Source organism: Chelonia mydas, chromosome 27, assembly GCF_015237465.2.
Source record: "Chelonia mydas isolate rCheMyd1 chromosome 27, rCheMyd1.pri.v2, whole genome shotgun sequence".
Classification (NCBI taxonomy): domain Eukaryota; kingdom Metazoa; phylum Chordata; order Testudines; family Cheloniidae; genus Chelonia; species Chelonia mydas.
Window position 1 is genome coordinate 7,677,360 of NC_057860.1, and position 16,288 is coordinate 7,693,647.

The window sequence follows — 16,288 nt, forward strand, 5'->3', positions numbered from 1 at the left end:
ACTTATTTTTGCAGAACGAAGTAAGAAGGGTTTTATTGCAGTAGCTGCATTTTTGCCTGCTGTGCAGTTTTTAAGGTAGTTGTATAGTGTTGTGTCCTATCGTACGTGTTTACTTTCAGTCAAGATAAAAACTGATCATTTAGTAGCTATATTTTGATGTGATTAAGGTTCAACTGATGTGTATTTGAATTAGCATCTGTACAGCACACCAGCCTTTGCTTGAAATTGCTTAGCTCACTTTTATACCAACAGAAAACACAGTATTGAACTAAGACACCTCAGCAACATTTATAAGATGCACTATTTTTGAGCTTCTGTATTACTATAGGAAACAATTGTTACACACTGCAGGTCTTCTGTGGTGGCTTTTTTTTTTTTTTTTTAATGACTTCTGTTCTACAATGCTTAATGATTTAGTCACAGGGCACATGTTGCCATGTCCTAATATTTTGATAAGGTTATGTCATTACATGCTGATGCACCAGCATAGCAGCATGATGTTGTGGTGCCTGGAGTTCATCCCTGCAGAGACAGGTGGTCACACTAGTAGATTTGTTTGGGGTGTTTTAAAACATTAAGACAGGTTTCAGAGTAGCAGCCGTGTTAGTCTGTATCCGCAAAAAGAAAAGGAGTACTTGTGGCACCTTAGAGACTAATACATTTATTTGAGCATAAGCTTTGGTGAGCTACAGCTCACTTCGCTCATGAAAGCTTATGCTCAAATAAATTTGTCAGTCTCTAAGGTGCCACAAGTCCTCCTTTTCTTAAAACAATAAGGCTGTGACCCCGAACTTAGCTGAAAACTGCAAGTTCAATTTCTTGTTCCAAGCAGTGTCTCAACCCTGTATTTACAGTAGTACCATATTGGCCTTGCCACAGTCCTCCTTTAGAGGAAGAATTTCTTTTGGGCTGGATTAAGAGTCTTTAAAAATCTCACTCTTGTTGGTGCACACTTTTGGTGAATGCTTGACTGAGTCGTTAGAGTCCCTGGTGCCAACAGTGCATGCTGTGTGTCTCTGGGACTGTGTGTGTATACCTACAGGGTGGGCTACCCTGGGACTGTTCTAACTGAGCTTGCAAAGAACGGATGCCTTAAGAGAGCATGGGGTTACGAGAGGACTACACTTCCCAGCACGCTCTGCGTCACCTGCAGACCCGCCCCTGCTTAGGGCTGCTGTTCTGAACAGGGCGGGCATGCGGCGCATGCGGAGTAAAATAACAAAACCCTGTTGGAGGCCCGCCCTCTGGCGGCCAGCCGGTGCGCTACAGGGGAGCAGCTGCTGGCGCTGCGGCGTCAGTGGCGCCTGACTGCACCAGCAGGACAATAGGCAGCTGGGCTCTGCGGGCCCGGGGCCAGGCTGGGCCGTACAGGGCCTGGCTCCCCGGGCCGGGGCCGGCGAGAGGGGCCACCCAGGGCCCGGGCCCAGTACTGTGATCCGCAAACACTCCCCGGGTTCGTTCCTCGGTGCACGGGCCGGGGAGGGACCCGGGGCCAGGCAGCCGCTTGAGCCCCGCCAGTACCGCCCCACGGGCCGGAGCCGCTGCTCCCCGCCCGGCATGGCTGATGCGTGGCCGGCGCCGCAGTGCTGCGCGCGGCGGCCGCCGGCTGCTTCGCTCGGGAGCGCGCTGCCCGCGCCCTCCGGCCGGCGGCTCTGCGGGGCCCCCTGGCTGCGGGCGGGCGGCGCGGGCGCAGTGCGCTGGGCGGCCGGCGGGGGCGCTGCGCCTCCCCTCCCTTCCCCCGCCCGGTGCATTCTCCGATTAAAGGGAGGGGGAGGGCAGAGAAGGAGCCTGGCCGCCATTTTCCGAGCAGCGCCGCCGCCGCTCTCACCCGGAGCGGGGGGGAAGCACCGCCGCGCTCGCTCCGCCGCCGCCCCGCGGGCGGAGAGCGACGCCGAGCGCCCGGCCCAGCGCCCGCGGACCGGCGGGGACCCGCAGCCGGCGGCTCTAGGGCGCTCCCCGAGCCGGGGGTGGGGGGGCAGCTTCTCCCCCCGCCCCAGCCCGGGCTGCAGCCGCCGCCGCCGCTCTGCACCCGGGAAGGGAGAAAGAGAAGAGCCCCGTCCCCCGCCGCCGGGGAAGACCGAGCGGGCCCGAGCCGGGGGGGGAGCCGGGGCTGGAGCCGGGGCTGGCTGTGCCTGTGCCGGCTGCGGCTCCGCTTCTCCCCTCGGTCGGCGCTTGTTTGCAAACTGCGCCCATTTTGTGCGGGGCTGAATCCGCCCGGACTGTGCTCTCGGCTCCATCACGTGGTAGGTGCCGCTGCCGCCCCGCTCCCTCGCCCCTCCGCCCGCTGCCCTTTCTCCCTCCCTCCCGCGCTCCCTCCCTCCCGCTGCCCCTTTGTTACTGCAACTACCGCCGGCCCCGCGGAGCCAGGCAACTTTAAATGGCTCCTGCTCCCTCTGCGCTGCTCCCGCCGCGTGCATGGGAGGGGAGGGGGAGAAAGGGGGGCTCGCTTCCACCTTCACCATCTGCGACCGCGGCTGCCTCGGTGCCCGGCGCCGCCGCCTCCGAACGTGTCTGATGTGGGTTTCTGCCAGCCCCGGCCTCAGCCCGAACTTCTCTGCCCGGCTGCTGGCGGCCCCCCCGCCCGGTGCCAGGCACGGCCGGGCTCGGGGCTCCTGGGAGCGTGTGTCGGGTAAAGTACTCGGGGTCACGGTAGCGGATCTCGCAGTCGGGGGAGAGGAGCGGAGCATGTGGGGGAGGCAGGGTGGGGGAGAGCAGGGGCCTGACTTTGTTTTCGCTGCGGGGCTTGGTGCCTTCCTGGGGGAAGTGGCTGTATTTTGGTCTGCTCGGGCTGAGCCCTGCCTGTTAAATCTCCTTCTGTAGGTAGCTCTCCTTGTGCTAATGTCTCTGTGTGTTTCGACTCCCTCCCCGAGTGCGTGTGGCTAGCAAAGTACTGCGGATCCATTGCGTGGAGGTGGTGGGGGCGCTGGGGAGGAGGTTGGGTTGATGGCGCCACTTTAAACTGAAACCTTGCACCAGGGCTGGAGCTTTTTGTGGCTTGTTTATAAACTTGAACGATCGCGTATGGAAGGTTTCTAGGCCGGTTTTTGGAATGCGGCGGACCCAAAAGTTCCAATGTCGAGTCCTGCATTGCCGCCCCAGTTCCATTCACACTCCCCGCCCGTGTGTGTTGCCATCTCGGTCACGTGGCTGGCAGTCATTGTGGTGTGTTGCTGCTTGTATGGTATGTAATGTTCTATACTAGCCTTAATCTGCAGTCTGTTTTCTCAAAAACGAAGAAGCCAATCCAAAGCTATCCCTTTTGGAAGAGACCAGAGGGTGATATGGGTGTTTACTTTAAAATTCCGGTTTTTGTTTTGTTTTTTCCCCCCTTTTGATCTTAAACAGAAGAAAGTTGCATAATCTCCACCTTGCATAATTTTGCATGAGGAGCTTGCCCCTTCACAATAACATTAGGGCTAAGTGCAACGTTAAGTATGAAAAGTAGTAGTGGGGCATGTGTGTAAATGTCTGTCACCTTCTCATGGTTTTAAATGCAGTAATTGATTTATTTGTAAAAGCTTTGTGTACAGGCCTTCCCTTCTACCCATTTGGGATCTGCAGCGATCTATGTTCTGACATGGGTTTGATCAGCCAAACCAGTTGAAAGTTTGGCGCGTGTGTGTGTGTGTGTGTGGTTATTTTAATTTTGGATTGGTGAAAATGTTTTTTTCTTCTCTAAATAGTAGCATATAAGTGTATTCACATTTTTAAAGACTACTCTGTTCTTGCATGTCTGTTTATGATAAGAGGGTTAGAGCATTTCTGGTGCTCGGTTACAAAGAATTTGACTACCGTTAGATTTGCTTAGGATCTTTTTAAAGGAACATCTTTGTATCTTCCATAACAAATTTTCCCATTCATGTTTCTATAAAAAATTAGGAAATGCTTTTTTTTGTAAATTGGAGCATAGTCTCTCCTGCTAATAAAGTTTGTTTGTTTAAAATTTGGCCTGTATGTTTATATAGGATCCTATATACGGCACCAGTCTGAGTGGCAAACAGAATTGTAATTTTCCATAAAACTGACCCTGGTACGTGAGGAATTGCTGTGTGTTAGTTTGGATTTTTTTTGTCTGACCACTTTATTTTGAACAGTTCGGGCCATTTTCTTGATAGCAGTTACATCATGTCATGTGATGTGTGCTATGATGTGTATTTCTAAAAATAAGACAAGGTAAAAAGCCCATCCTCAGGGAAGTTAAAATGTGTTGTGAAATTGGGAAAGTACTTTAGTCATAACACTCTTTGACTAGTAATAAACTAATTTTTCTTTCTGGAGAATCCAGTTGATGTACTATTATAAATTAAACATACCCTCTTACCCTTTAATTTCTTGAATTCAGATTATGAAGGGAATCTGTGTTTTTTTTTTTTTAAACTTTTAAAAAGGTAGTTATTCAGAAGAGAAAAAAAATCAAACAACCCACCATTGTTTTCAGAAGGGAATGTATAATGCCAGTTACCCTTTGTGTATATTCTCCCCTTAAGCCCTCCCATACAGTTTGGGAAAGGTATTATGGGTAGTGAGATGCCTTATAGATTTTTTTTAACCACAAATTTATTAACTTAAGTATAAAATGATGTCGATCTCTTTGACTTAGAATAGTTGCCTGACTTGATAGTGGGACCTCTTAAGGTAAACTACTGGCAAAGCCTAATTTGGGAGAAGGGGCTGGGGGAATTTTTTTCCTTAACTGTACCATCTCAGTGGGATCACTGTAAATCCATATTAGGCCCTGTCTACGCTGCAAACTAAGTCCATATTGTGGACTTAATTACAACGCAGTTAAAGGTGACCTGGAAAAGGGGGAAGGATGGCAGTCTTATGTACTCTCATGCTTCTTTTATTATGTATAAAGAATAACAAAGCTCTCTCACCTTTTTGGCATTGTTGTGGTTTCTGTAACACTTTTTCAACACTAAATGCAAGCGAAGTCCACCCTGGAAGATTACGGTGACTGGAGAATATCACAAAAGTTGAGTAAAAGCTGAACAATTTTTCTGAAGGAGAAGTGACTTTAATCACCATTTTAAAACTGGTTTTCTTAACACGCATAATTCCAACACCCAATGAACACTTTGTTCAAAGCATGTCTCTGGAGTTTCAACACCTTATTCTTTCAGTTAAGAGAACTGACAAAACATATGCTTTGTGTCCCCAAGTAGTTCACCAGCGAAGCCCGGGAGGATCAGGCTTGATGTTTTAATAAGGTAAATAAGGAATAAAAATATATTTAGGCATTTTTCATGCATGCATCCTAAAGGCAGGTGGATAATGGAAGTCACATCAATTTTGCAGGGATTATGCCTTGCACTCTTTTCTCTTTTATTAGAAAGTTTTCAGAAGAGATTTAGAACTAACTTCTATTGAAGGTGTGCAAATTAAGTGTTTTGTTATCATGTACTTCAGTGCTGTCTTATCTCCCACACTTTTTTTTTTTTTTTTTTTTTTTTTTAAATCAAACCCCGTGTGGCTAAGCGATTGGGACAATCTGTTGCATCAGCTGGGCCTTAGATGACAAACTATCGTTAAATTAACTTTTTTTCTGGATATCAGGTAATGGGCCGGCTCGAACAAATAATACGTAAGAGTTTCTGTGTATGGGTCTTTATGTTCAGAGTGTTTGTAGTCTCATTAAAAAGTCTCTCAACACTTGGATGATCAGAATGGCAGGTGATCTGTGAAGTACAATTTCCTTTGTTGTGTTTTATAAATAACATTTCCCCAGTCACAAAGTCTTCAGATGCACTCTGTGTATCTGGAATGCATGTCCAAAAACTTTTATTAGAGTTCTTCTCCTCCCCGAAAAGAAAATCCTCTCCAGACTCCTGTACTATTGTTCGGCTGTATGGTTAAGGATGTAATTTTGAACTGCTTTGTTATACAAAGGCTTCCTGTCTCTTCTAAGTTGGACAAAGAGTTGCCACACATCAGGGTCCTGGTGATGCAGTTGCTTAGTGTCTTATGCCATGAGTATATTCTCTTCAAGGTACATTCAAACTGAGACTTTAGGGTGGGGGACAGTGCAAGTAGCTTAGTGCAAAACTGTTCAGACTGCAAGAAGAGATGGAAAACATAACTTCTTGTAACTTGCTTGTCGGCAAACTATAATTTAAGTTAAAGAATGAAAGCGGAAAATAAATCTGATGGTCAAGGAGATCTAATTCTAAAGAGTGGAGCTTGGGCACTGCTCTGTGTGAATCCAGGATGAAAACATCTTCCTTTTTTACATGAACAAGAAAAAGCACAGATTGGAAAAAGAACAGCTGAAACAAATCTAGAGAGAGGAAAGGATACTTATTACAGGTCTGTTCAGACCTGTTTGACCATATCTTTGTCAGCTCCTCAGTTTAGACTTGTTGCTGCAGAATTACTTTTCTCTCTCCACCAGCTCTGTGAAGTGTTGAGGGTGGTGAAAAGTGTTTTGTTTAAAATAGCTTTATTGAAATCAGTTTCTTTAGTGAAAGCTGATCCAGACTTTAGTCAAGCTAGTAGCATGAAGTCTGTTATGAACGTTATGCTAAGTTATACCAAACTTCATTGAGTTCCCTTCATGATTTTTATGCCCTCTTATTGAGCCCTGCAGTGACATAGTGAAGCAATGAATATGAATGGAAAAGTTCCGTTCAACTGTCTTCTTATTTCTCTGCCTTAGAAATGAAAAGTGACAAACCAGTTACCACATGGTAACTCTGGCTTAAGTTCCTTTTATTAGAAGAAAGTGCTCAGCATCCTAGCCCTGGAATTTACTTCGTGGTGGTGTTGGATGCTGTGATGCTGACCCCCTGAATTGCTCTCTTTGGTGTGAGATCCTGCGCAGTTCTTAAAGCTGAGACCTATTGTCTGGCAGCAGTTTGCTAAATTAAAGCTTTTGGCTCATGGTGAGGATAGTGGGTGTACTGGATTATTGATTCATTATAGAATAAGACACTTAAATGACCAGAGAGAGGTTGTATAGTTCAGTGGATTGAGCATGGGGCTAGGAGCTTGTGTGTTCTAGTCTCTCTGCCACTAATTTTCCATGTGACCTAGGGTAAGTGACTTAAACTGTTTCCTCACTGGTAAAATGATGAAAATCTGGAACCCCTTCCCAGGGGTGTCAAGGTTTAGTTAGTTAATGTTTGTACAGTGCTTTGAAATGTAAAGTGTTCTATGACAGTGACACGTTTTGGCAGAATATTGAAATTTAATGTTAACATTTTGATCCTAGCACTTCCTCAAAAGAGCATGAGTTAAAGGAGGTGTTACTTTAGCTGCAGCAATAGCATGTGTACAACAAATCTGAATATATTTTAAAAATTAATACTTTTTGTTCCTTGTTTCAGAGTAGCAACCGTGTTAGTCTGTATTCGCAAAAAGAAAAGGAGTACTTGTGGCACCTTAGAGACTAACACCTAGTTACCTTATCTAAGTCCTGAGTTCAAGACTGTATTTCCTTGGCAAGTTGCCCAGGATGTACCTAAAAGTACAGGAAAGCTCTGTGCATTGTGGGTTTGTGGTGGAGTCTTCTGTGGTAGGGGGAATGCCAATCTTTCCAGTTTTGTAAATACAAGAAGAGCTGAGTATTCAGATATTTTGTTTATACTTAAAGCATTTTTTATGAACATTCCGTTTTGCTTACATTTCACATTTTGCTTTTCCATTTGACATTTGAATGCATCTTTGCTCTGAAGAGTGATTCCCTCTTCCCTTTTGTTTAAAAAGGATAATGTTGGGGATTCCATATCAAAGACTTCATATTAAACTAGGTCATTTTGCAAGTAAAAGTTAATTCTTGTACATAACTACCAGACTGCAAACTTCCTCTGGGAAGTGGTAGTCAAGCTTGCTTTTTCCTTTTTGTTCATCTTTTTGTCTGTAATTAACTTTGTGTAGACCAAATTATGGCATCAGTGACTCCTGTGCAAGCCCTGTTGAGTACAGAGGGGGTTAGACAGATATAACAGATGATGCCATTTGAAGACCGGAGCTGCATAAGAAGAATGTAATCTGTTTTTTAATATCATTATTAGTAGTGATGCTTGAGTAGGAAAGAGGCTAGGTTGACTTTCAGATTCAAGAGTTCATTTGCAGGCTTGACTCCTTTTATGTGCAAACTGAGTACACACTGTCTCGAATCATTGAGGCCCCACAATCCAATTATTAGTCACTCTTAATATTAAATTCTTTCATGGAAGGTTATAAAACACTCAATCTCAACAGTCATTAGAAGACACTGGTCCTTTAAATGTAGATAAGGGATGTTGTTTGCATATTAAGTGTCTTGGTTCATGCATAGATATCTACGTCCTTTAATATCTTGACTGTCATAAATCTTTGGGAGATCTGAGACTTTTAAAACTATATCATTTTATTATAGGCAAACTGCTTGCCATGCTGTGTGTGATGGTACAACTAGTCCATCATCCTATGTTTTGTCACATTGTTTTCTCAATTAAAGCTTTTTGAGAGTTATACTCGTAGGAAAAATGCTTCTAAATTGGTAATCATCTTCTTTTCCAATTAAAGAATGTTGAAAGATGACAAGATTCTTTTCTCCTTTTTAGAAAAGACCCCCCCCCACACACACACACACAAAAAGGGGGGGGGGAGTATATCTAGAGTTCAGGACTGAGGGCTTGTTTTAGGAAAGAAGTCCTAGCATACAAGTTTTTTAAAGGCCTACTTCTAGGCCGGGGTGGCCAACTTGAGCCTGAGAAGGAGCCAGAATTTACTAGTGTACATTTCCAAAGAGCCTCAGTAATATGTCAGCAGCACCCCCACCTCCACTCCCAGAGCCTCCCACCCACCGGCGGCAGCCCCGCCGATCAGCGCCTCCTCCTTCCTCCCCATCAGCTGTTTTGTGGCATGCAGGAGGCTGGGGGGGAAGAAGTGAGGGCATGGCAGGCTCAGGGAAGGGGTGGAGTGGAGACAAGGCCTGTGGCAGAGCCAGGTATTGAGCAGTGAGCACTCCCCCTCCCCCCCATACATTGGAAAGTTGGCACCTGTAGCTCCAGCCCCGGAGTCAGTGCCTAGACAAGGAGCCGCATGTGGCTCCCCAGCCACAGGTTGGCCACCCCTGTTCTAGACCTTTGAGTTTGAGGCTTGGGTTGTATGCTTGCAGTCACTGGTTTGAATAGCTCTTCTATTCACATATTTTAAAAAATATTACAGAATATTGTCTTTAATCACATAGTGCGATCCACCTTATGTGTGCCGATAATCTAACCTATCTTTTTTTTTTTCCTGGATACATTTGATATCACTTCTCAAAATGGGTTTTCCCCCCCTCCTCAGAATTAATTTCTTCAGTATTAATATTTAAACATTGCCATAAATATGGACTGCTGTAGACAAATAGGACTGGTTCCTGCTCTGAGAAGCCTACAGTTAGCTTGTGCATAACATGGGCCCCCAGGAAGTTGAGAGGTAGAGGGGGGGAAGCAAGAGAGGTTTATGTAGCAAATGAATGTGAGGTTATTTGATTATAATGTATGTGTTGTGTTCCTGTGCATGTAAACTTCTTAGTCTACAGATATTGCTAGGCTTAGGCTTTTGTTTGGGCATACTGGGAAATCTTGGCTTTCCAACACTGACTCCCATTCCCAAGTAAAGTAAGTGGATTTTGAAGGGTAGAGGAAGATTTCCTGGTGAAGAAGTTAGGGAGTAATATGGGAAAAGATGGAGGCACCTTGTGGAAGGAGGCATCAGACTGAGCCTGAAGGCTAGTGGAGTTTGCATGTGGTTGGACAGAAGATGAGGCAAGGCAGGAAGAGGTGCAAGTGAAGACCATGAGTTTAAAATTTTGATACAGGAGCTGCAAATCCATCTGAGGGCTTCTAATGTGATGATGGATATGGCAGGGAAGGAAGATAACTTTGGCAGCAGAGTGTTGAATACATGGGAGAGGGATTGTAAGGTAAAGGTCAAGTGAACCAAGTAGGAAGAGGTCGCAGTAGTCTGGATACCAGGTTACCAAGGTGTGGATCAGGGTCTTGATGAACTGGAAGGTGCAGATTTTAGAAATGTATAGAGGAAGGACTTGAGGCTTGTCTACACTTAAAAACACACTTTAGTGAAGACACCTACCTATGCCAATGGGAGGGGTTCTGTTGGTATAGATCAGTGATTCTCAAACTTTGGTATTGGTGATCCCTTTCACACAGCAAGTCTGAGTGCAGTCGCCCCCCCCCCCAATTTAAAACACCCTTTTTTTGGGGGGGGGGTTAAATATTTAACACTATAATAAATGCTGGAGGTGAAGCATGGTTTGGTAGTGGAGGCTGACAGCTTGCGACCCCCGCCCCCCCCATGTAATAACCTCGTGACCCCTGAGGGGTAATGACCCCCAGTTTGAGAACTCCTGGCATAGATACTCCTCCATCATCCTAGCACTGTCTGCGTGGGGGGTTAGGTCAGTTTAACTTTATCACTTTGGGTGTGGATTTGTCATATCCCTAAGTGATGTAGTTATACCAATTTTAATGTCCTGGTGTAGACCAGGCCTTAGTGGGATCCTGGATATATGGGAGGGGGGAGAGCAAAGGGAGCAGTCAAAGAGGGAGGCGTCAAAGACTTTACCAAGATTCGCAAAAAGAAAAGGAGTTCTTGTGGCACCTTAGAGACTAACCAATTTATTTGAGCATGAGCTTTCGTGAGCTACATCGGATGAAGTGAGCTGTAGCTCACAAAAGCTCATGCTCAAATAAATTGGTTAGTCTCTAAGGTGCCACAAGTACTCCTTTTCTTTTTGCGAATACAGACTAACACGGCTGTTACTCTGAAACCTTTACCAAGGTTATGAGTCTTGGTAGAAAATACCACTCACGTCTCCATGATGAAGGGCGGGGAGAGAGGAATTCGTTTCAGCTATGTAGGATTTGAGGCTGGGGTGGATCATATAGGAAGAGTTGTCTGTAAGATAGTTGCAGGATTGGAGAGAGGTGGTGATTCAAGTCATTAGAGAAGATCAGTAACCAAAAAAACCCAACTTCATTAACAGAGTTAAGGTTGCCCAGTGGTATCTTATGCCTTTCCAGAACATTGAGCTCCACTGAGCACAAACCTCTGAAAACCAGGAAACAAAGGACATAATTTGAAGGGGGAACAAAAATGGGGTGGGGGAGGTGTATGGAAGTTTGGGGAAGCAGAGCTTGAAGTCCCCCTATATTCCCCGCTGCACAGCTGTGGCTCCCTCCTTTGCTCCTCCACTCTCCTGCACTGCTCTAACCTCCTCTTCTTCCCCCCAAGTTCTGCTGCTTTGAGAGAAGAGGTGAGGCTGGAGACCCTTCGCCACTGCTGGTAGCAGCATGGGTAAGGTGGGGCATTCTGGGTTCCTTTCCCTTGTTTGGGGAGCAGTGGAGACATGGGGCAAAACTTACGAAAAGAGCCTCTGCAGAATGCAGGCAGAGAGCAAGGTATGTATGCAAGGACAGATTATCTGTCTGAAAACTGCCAAAGGGTAAGGCTCAGATTCACAGAGCTTGAGTGCAACTCAGGTTCAATGACCACAGCATATTGCTTTGAGCCTCCCAATTTCTATGACAACAGATACCCACTGGGGCCTCAACAGTAGTCTTGCTGCATGTGCACATATTGCTCTTTTAGTCCAAGTTGTGCCAACCTGGAGTTACAAACTTTTTCAGTATTGCTTCCCCAAAAGGTCAGTGGCTGCAGTGCACTAACTTAGAAAAATGTCAAGGGGGATAGCAGTTTGGGGAGGATTAGAGCCATACATTGGAGCCCAGGTGTATGCAAAACCTCCCCGTGTCTTGTGAACAGCTGACTTTTTAGGGGAACTCAGGAACCCCTACTCGAACTTGGACCACTTACTTATGCCACACCATCATGAGTCACAGCAAACTTCAAGATATTGAGTCACCATGTGAATTTTAGAGCACTTATTATAGAATCGTAGGACTGGAAGGGACTTTGAAAGGTCATCTAGTCCAGTCCCCTGCACTCATGGCAGGACTAAGTATTATCTAGACCATTCCTGACAGGTGTTTGTCTAACCTGCTCTTAAAAATCTCTAATGATGGGGATTCTACGACCTCCGTAGGCAGTTTATTCCAGTGCTTCACCACCCTGACAGGAAGTTTTTCCTAACGTCCAACCTAAACCTCCCTTGCTGCAATTTAAGCCCATTGCTTCTTGTCCTATTCTCAGAAGTTAAGGAGAACAAGTTTCCCCCCTCCTCCTTGTAACAATGTTCTACGTACTTGAAAACTTTTATCATGTCCTCCCCCTCAGTCTTCTCTTCTCCAGACTAAACAAACACAGTTTTTTCAATCTTCCCTCGTAGGTCATGTTTTCTAGACCTTTAATCATTTTTGTTGTTGTTCTCTGGACTCTCTCCAATTTGTTCACATTGTTCCTGAAATGTGGCACCCAGAACTGGACACAATACTCCAGTTGAGGCCTAATCAGCACGGAGTAGAGGAATAATTACTTCTCATGTTTTGCTTACAACACTCCTGCTAATACATAATAGTCCACTTTTAAACTGAAAGTGACGCTCAACCTTAACTATAGCAGAGCTGCTGCTGTAATGTCCAAGGAGAAAGTGTGGAGGGAATACTTGAGAGCTCGGAGATAATACATACTGCTCTGTGTTGGGAGAAGTAGTTCACTAACTCGGTTGTATCTTAACAATTACTGCTTTGATATATTGCAAAATCTAAGCCGTATCTTCTGCTGACAACAAAGTGGATGAAGATTGTTTTTAAAAATGAATTTGTTCCTTAATGGTTCTTTCAGTTGTATATATAATACTAGTAATGTGACTCAGTGGCAGAGAAACCGTGATATCTGCAACCTGGACTACTAAGAATTTTTATTGTACCCTCTGCAGGCCAAAAAATTGGCCTTCTGAAGGAGACAAGAAGATCGCGATGTATAAAGGTCTTGGTTGTTTTTGTTTGTTTTTTTTGTTTTTTAAAATTGGCTAATTTGGGCCTTATCTAGTCTTTCCTGGAAGACACTGGAGGGCTTGAGAACTATTAGGATTATGACATTGCAAATACTACAAGAGTATAACTTGAACATTTTGAGGAGAGGGACTTCGAGTCACTGTGTTTCGTTTTGTTTTGGCACAGGAGGAGGGAGTGTGAACATCTGAGAAAGTTAGGGGCAAAGATCTCTGTATGTAAGTGCTTTCACCCCTTTAGTTGAGGACTGAGAGCACCTACCTCTGTTTTATCATCAGCCAGCAAGAACAAGGAAGAAGAGGTTTGATACTCCAGAACTCAGAGGCAGGAGCTCCGCCCCCTCAAGGCACAACCACCCTTTTTTTCCCTTGAAGGTCATCTTTAAGGAGAGAAATGTTGCCTGAAATTTTTGTTTCAGAGATATCACTAATAACTCCTATTAGCTATTGCTTTTGCTCGTTGGAAATTTTGCAAAAGAATAATTGGATTAAAATAAAACTTTTGCAGATTACCTTTAAGAGAAATTGGAGGCCTCTTAAATCAGTGGAACAAAGAATGGAAAGAGTATTTACTGAACAAGGAGAATTTGGAAACATTTTGTAACTCTTAAAGTTCCATCCCTCTTCTTTCCATTCCTCCTGTAAAGCTGAAGTAAACCTAGGGCTTGTCTAAACAGATATGCATTAGTTTAATTTGTGATTTCTCTTCCCTCCCCCCCCCATTGGATTTAAATATGTGAACACTCATATTTCTGTGTTAACTAGGTTTATTTTGGTTTCAATTAAATTGATTAGGAACAGGTTTAAAATGTACAAAGTCACATTACTCTTAATACAAAGTAAGCATCCATGCAGGTATTTACCCTTATTGAACTTAAACTAGTGCAAGTTTGTGTGTACACAGAGCCTTGGATTCCCAGGTTAGGACCCAGTCGTCGTTCTTTTCTTTTCTTTTTTTTCCCCCCATATAAACTAAAAGATCTCTGAAAGATGTTAAGTCTGTATATAGGTTGATACCAAAATCAGGCTTTCAGATGCTACAGTAATGGGGCCCAGTTAGATTAGTGTACCTACTTTTTAGGGAAACTGAAAAGCAGAAGTGTGAGTGAATGCTTTTGACAGCAGTGCTTATGAATAAACAGCTGATCTAAATATTCAAGTCTCATCAGTGAAAGCCTTGGTAGGGAATTTAATAGAAAGAAGCCTTCTGTAGTGAAGCTGCTTTTTCTATCCACAGCCCATCCTTACTACAAGTGGAGTATTTGCTACAACTGGAATTGTAATCTGCACATTGAATGCATTGAAAGCATTTGGCCCTGTATGTAGGCAGTGAAATTATGTTTATTGAAATCTGTTTTTCAGCATGGTTTAGTATGGGTTTAAGAACACAGCTAGGCATTGCCAATACATACTGTATTGCACATTTATAAAAAAAGGTGAAATAGGCTCCGTTCATACTGGGTAAGCAAACTACACAGGAAACAAATACTAAGCCCTGTATACACAAATCCTGAAGGACTTTTTTATTCTAGGTGGATAGAGCAGTGGACTGGAACTCAGGAGGCCTGGGTTCTGGTCCCAGCTCTGCCACTGGTCAGTTGCGTGACCTTGGGCAAGTTGCTTCCCTCAGTGCCTCTGTGAAATGGTGGCGATAGAGGTCAATCCTTTGTAAAGTGCTTTGAGAGGTATTGATGTAAAGCACTATATAAGAGCTAGGTATTCAACACAAATGGAGTTTAAAGTCCGTTTAATTTAGGCTCTAGAGTTGGGCTTGTCTTAAAGGAGAACCACCCCTTCTCTCCAAATCCTTGACATCAATAGAAATATTTGATTTTTTTTTTTTTTGTTTGTTTTCAATATTTGTCGCCATGTTGGTCCCAGGAGACTAGAGACACAGTGTGGGTGAGGTAATATCTTTTAGCTCAAAAGCTAGTCTCTTCCACTAATAGAAATTAGTCTAATAAAAAAATACTACCTCACACACCTTGTCTTTCTCTGGTTTTTCTCCGTTTACAGGGAAAGGTTATTTTTAAGGGAATAAAACTTCCCAGCAGTTTGTATAATGTAAACACTGCAGCATACTTCTATATAGCAGAACTAGAAAGCAAATCAGAAACAGGCTATTAACAAAACTAATTTTAGCTCTAGATGAGTAAATCTAAAAAAGCATAAATGGGGGCAGAGGGAAAGCAAACGCCAAAAAACCTTAATATTAATCTAAAATGAAATCAGTAACAGGTACAGACATGGGGATTTTAAAATACTTTTAACATCATTATTCCTTGTTCGTTATGGGTGGCTTCCATTGTAATTATAACAATTATTTAATGTAAACTGATGTACAACTGAGGGATTCGTTTATCAGATACAAATATTTTGATTTAGGATTGCTCTGAACTTTTCACTTTTGCTCTTAATGTTAATAAGTATTAAAATACAATAGAAAAGCAGTGACATGTATATCTGCAACATAAAAACAAATGGAAGATAAAGGAAGAGCTATAAAAGATCAGCTAAGTTGTTAGAATAGTCTTGCACTTTCAAAAATATGTAATAGTGCTGACAAATCTTAATCATTAAGTAAATGGCTAGTTGATCTGAAACTTCTGTCAGTCTTAGGAAAAACTGCAAGATCATTAACAAAAGAGTGACTGACATTTTACTTAACTCATTTTCTATTGTGAGTTGAATGTTTCAGTGATAGTGATTTTTATTGCTAAGTGGGGAAATACTCTATCAAGGTGGGTAGAGATGAAACTGTCATGCACCAAGAATTTAGGAAAGGGAGAGACCAAGTAAACAACTGGTTTCAGTATGCATCCTGTAGTAGCAGGGGAAAACTTTGGACAGCCTAAACTATTTTTAGTATTTCGTTTAAATCTTTGAGTTTGGAACACAGCTAGTTCCCAAGTGGATGAAACCTGAAAGGATCTAACTTTACAAGGTTTCCAAGAAAGCCACTGGCGTTGTTTTGCTAGATAGGAATGTGTGTGTCTTTTTTTTTCTTCTTCTTCTTCTTCTTCTTCTTCTTTCTTTTTTCTAACCACTGGGAGTCAGTGTGGGTGGAGACTTATTCCACCCAAAGCCATGTCCACCTATGCTAGCCAACTTAAGCAGCAATTTACCACTGATGCAGCCTCATCAGTAGAAGTCATGGTGGAAGCTGTAGTGTAGACATAGCACAAACAATCTGTTGGGGGTTTGTGATACTGATGTATGGTGAGAGAGGTATATAAGGCAGTTAAGTTGTTTGGGGTGAGAGGAGGATGTTTCAGTACTCTTTGGGTGTGATTTTCTCCATGCAGATTTCTTAGGAATTTAGAAGTAGTATGGTCTTGTGGTTAAGGCACTGGACTGGGACGTGGGAGATGTGGATTCAGT

At 43.8% G+C, this 16,288-nt stretch overlaps 1 protein-coding gene across 12 annotated transcripts in view; it reads left to right on the forward strand.

Annotated features, from left to right (window-relative positions):
* The window catches only part of KANSL1 (KAT8 regulatory NSL complex subunit 1), a 173,035-nt gene that overhangs the window by 15,439 nt on the left and 141,308 nt on the right, over window positions 1-16,288 (forward strand). For 2 of the 12 annotated variants that reach the window (XM_037887124.2, XM_043536791.1), the window contains exon 1: window positions 1,791-2,243. The exons of 5 other annotated variants lie outside the window; for them this stretch is intronic. The gene's annotated coding sequence lies outside the window, so the exon portion shown is untranslated. 5 more of the 12 variants (XM_037887123.2, XM_037887121.2, XM_043536794.1 and 2 more) reach the window with 5 other exon arrangements.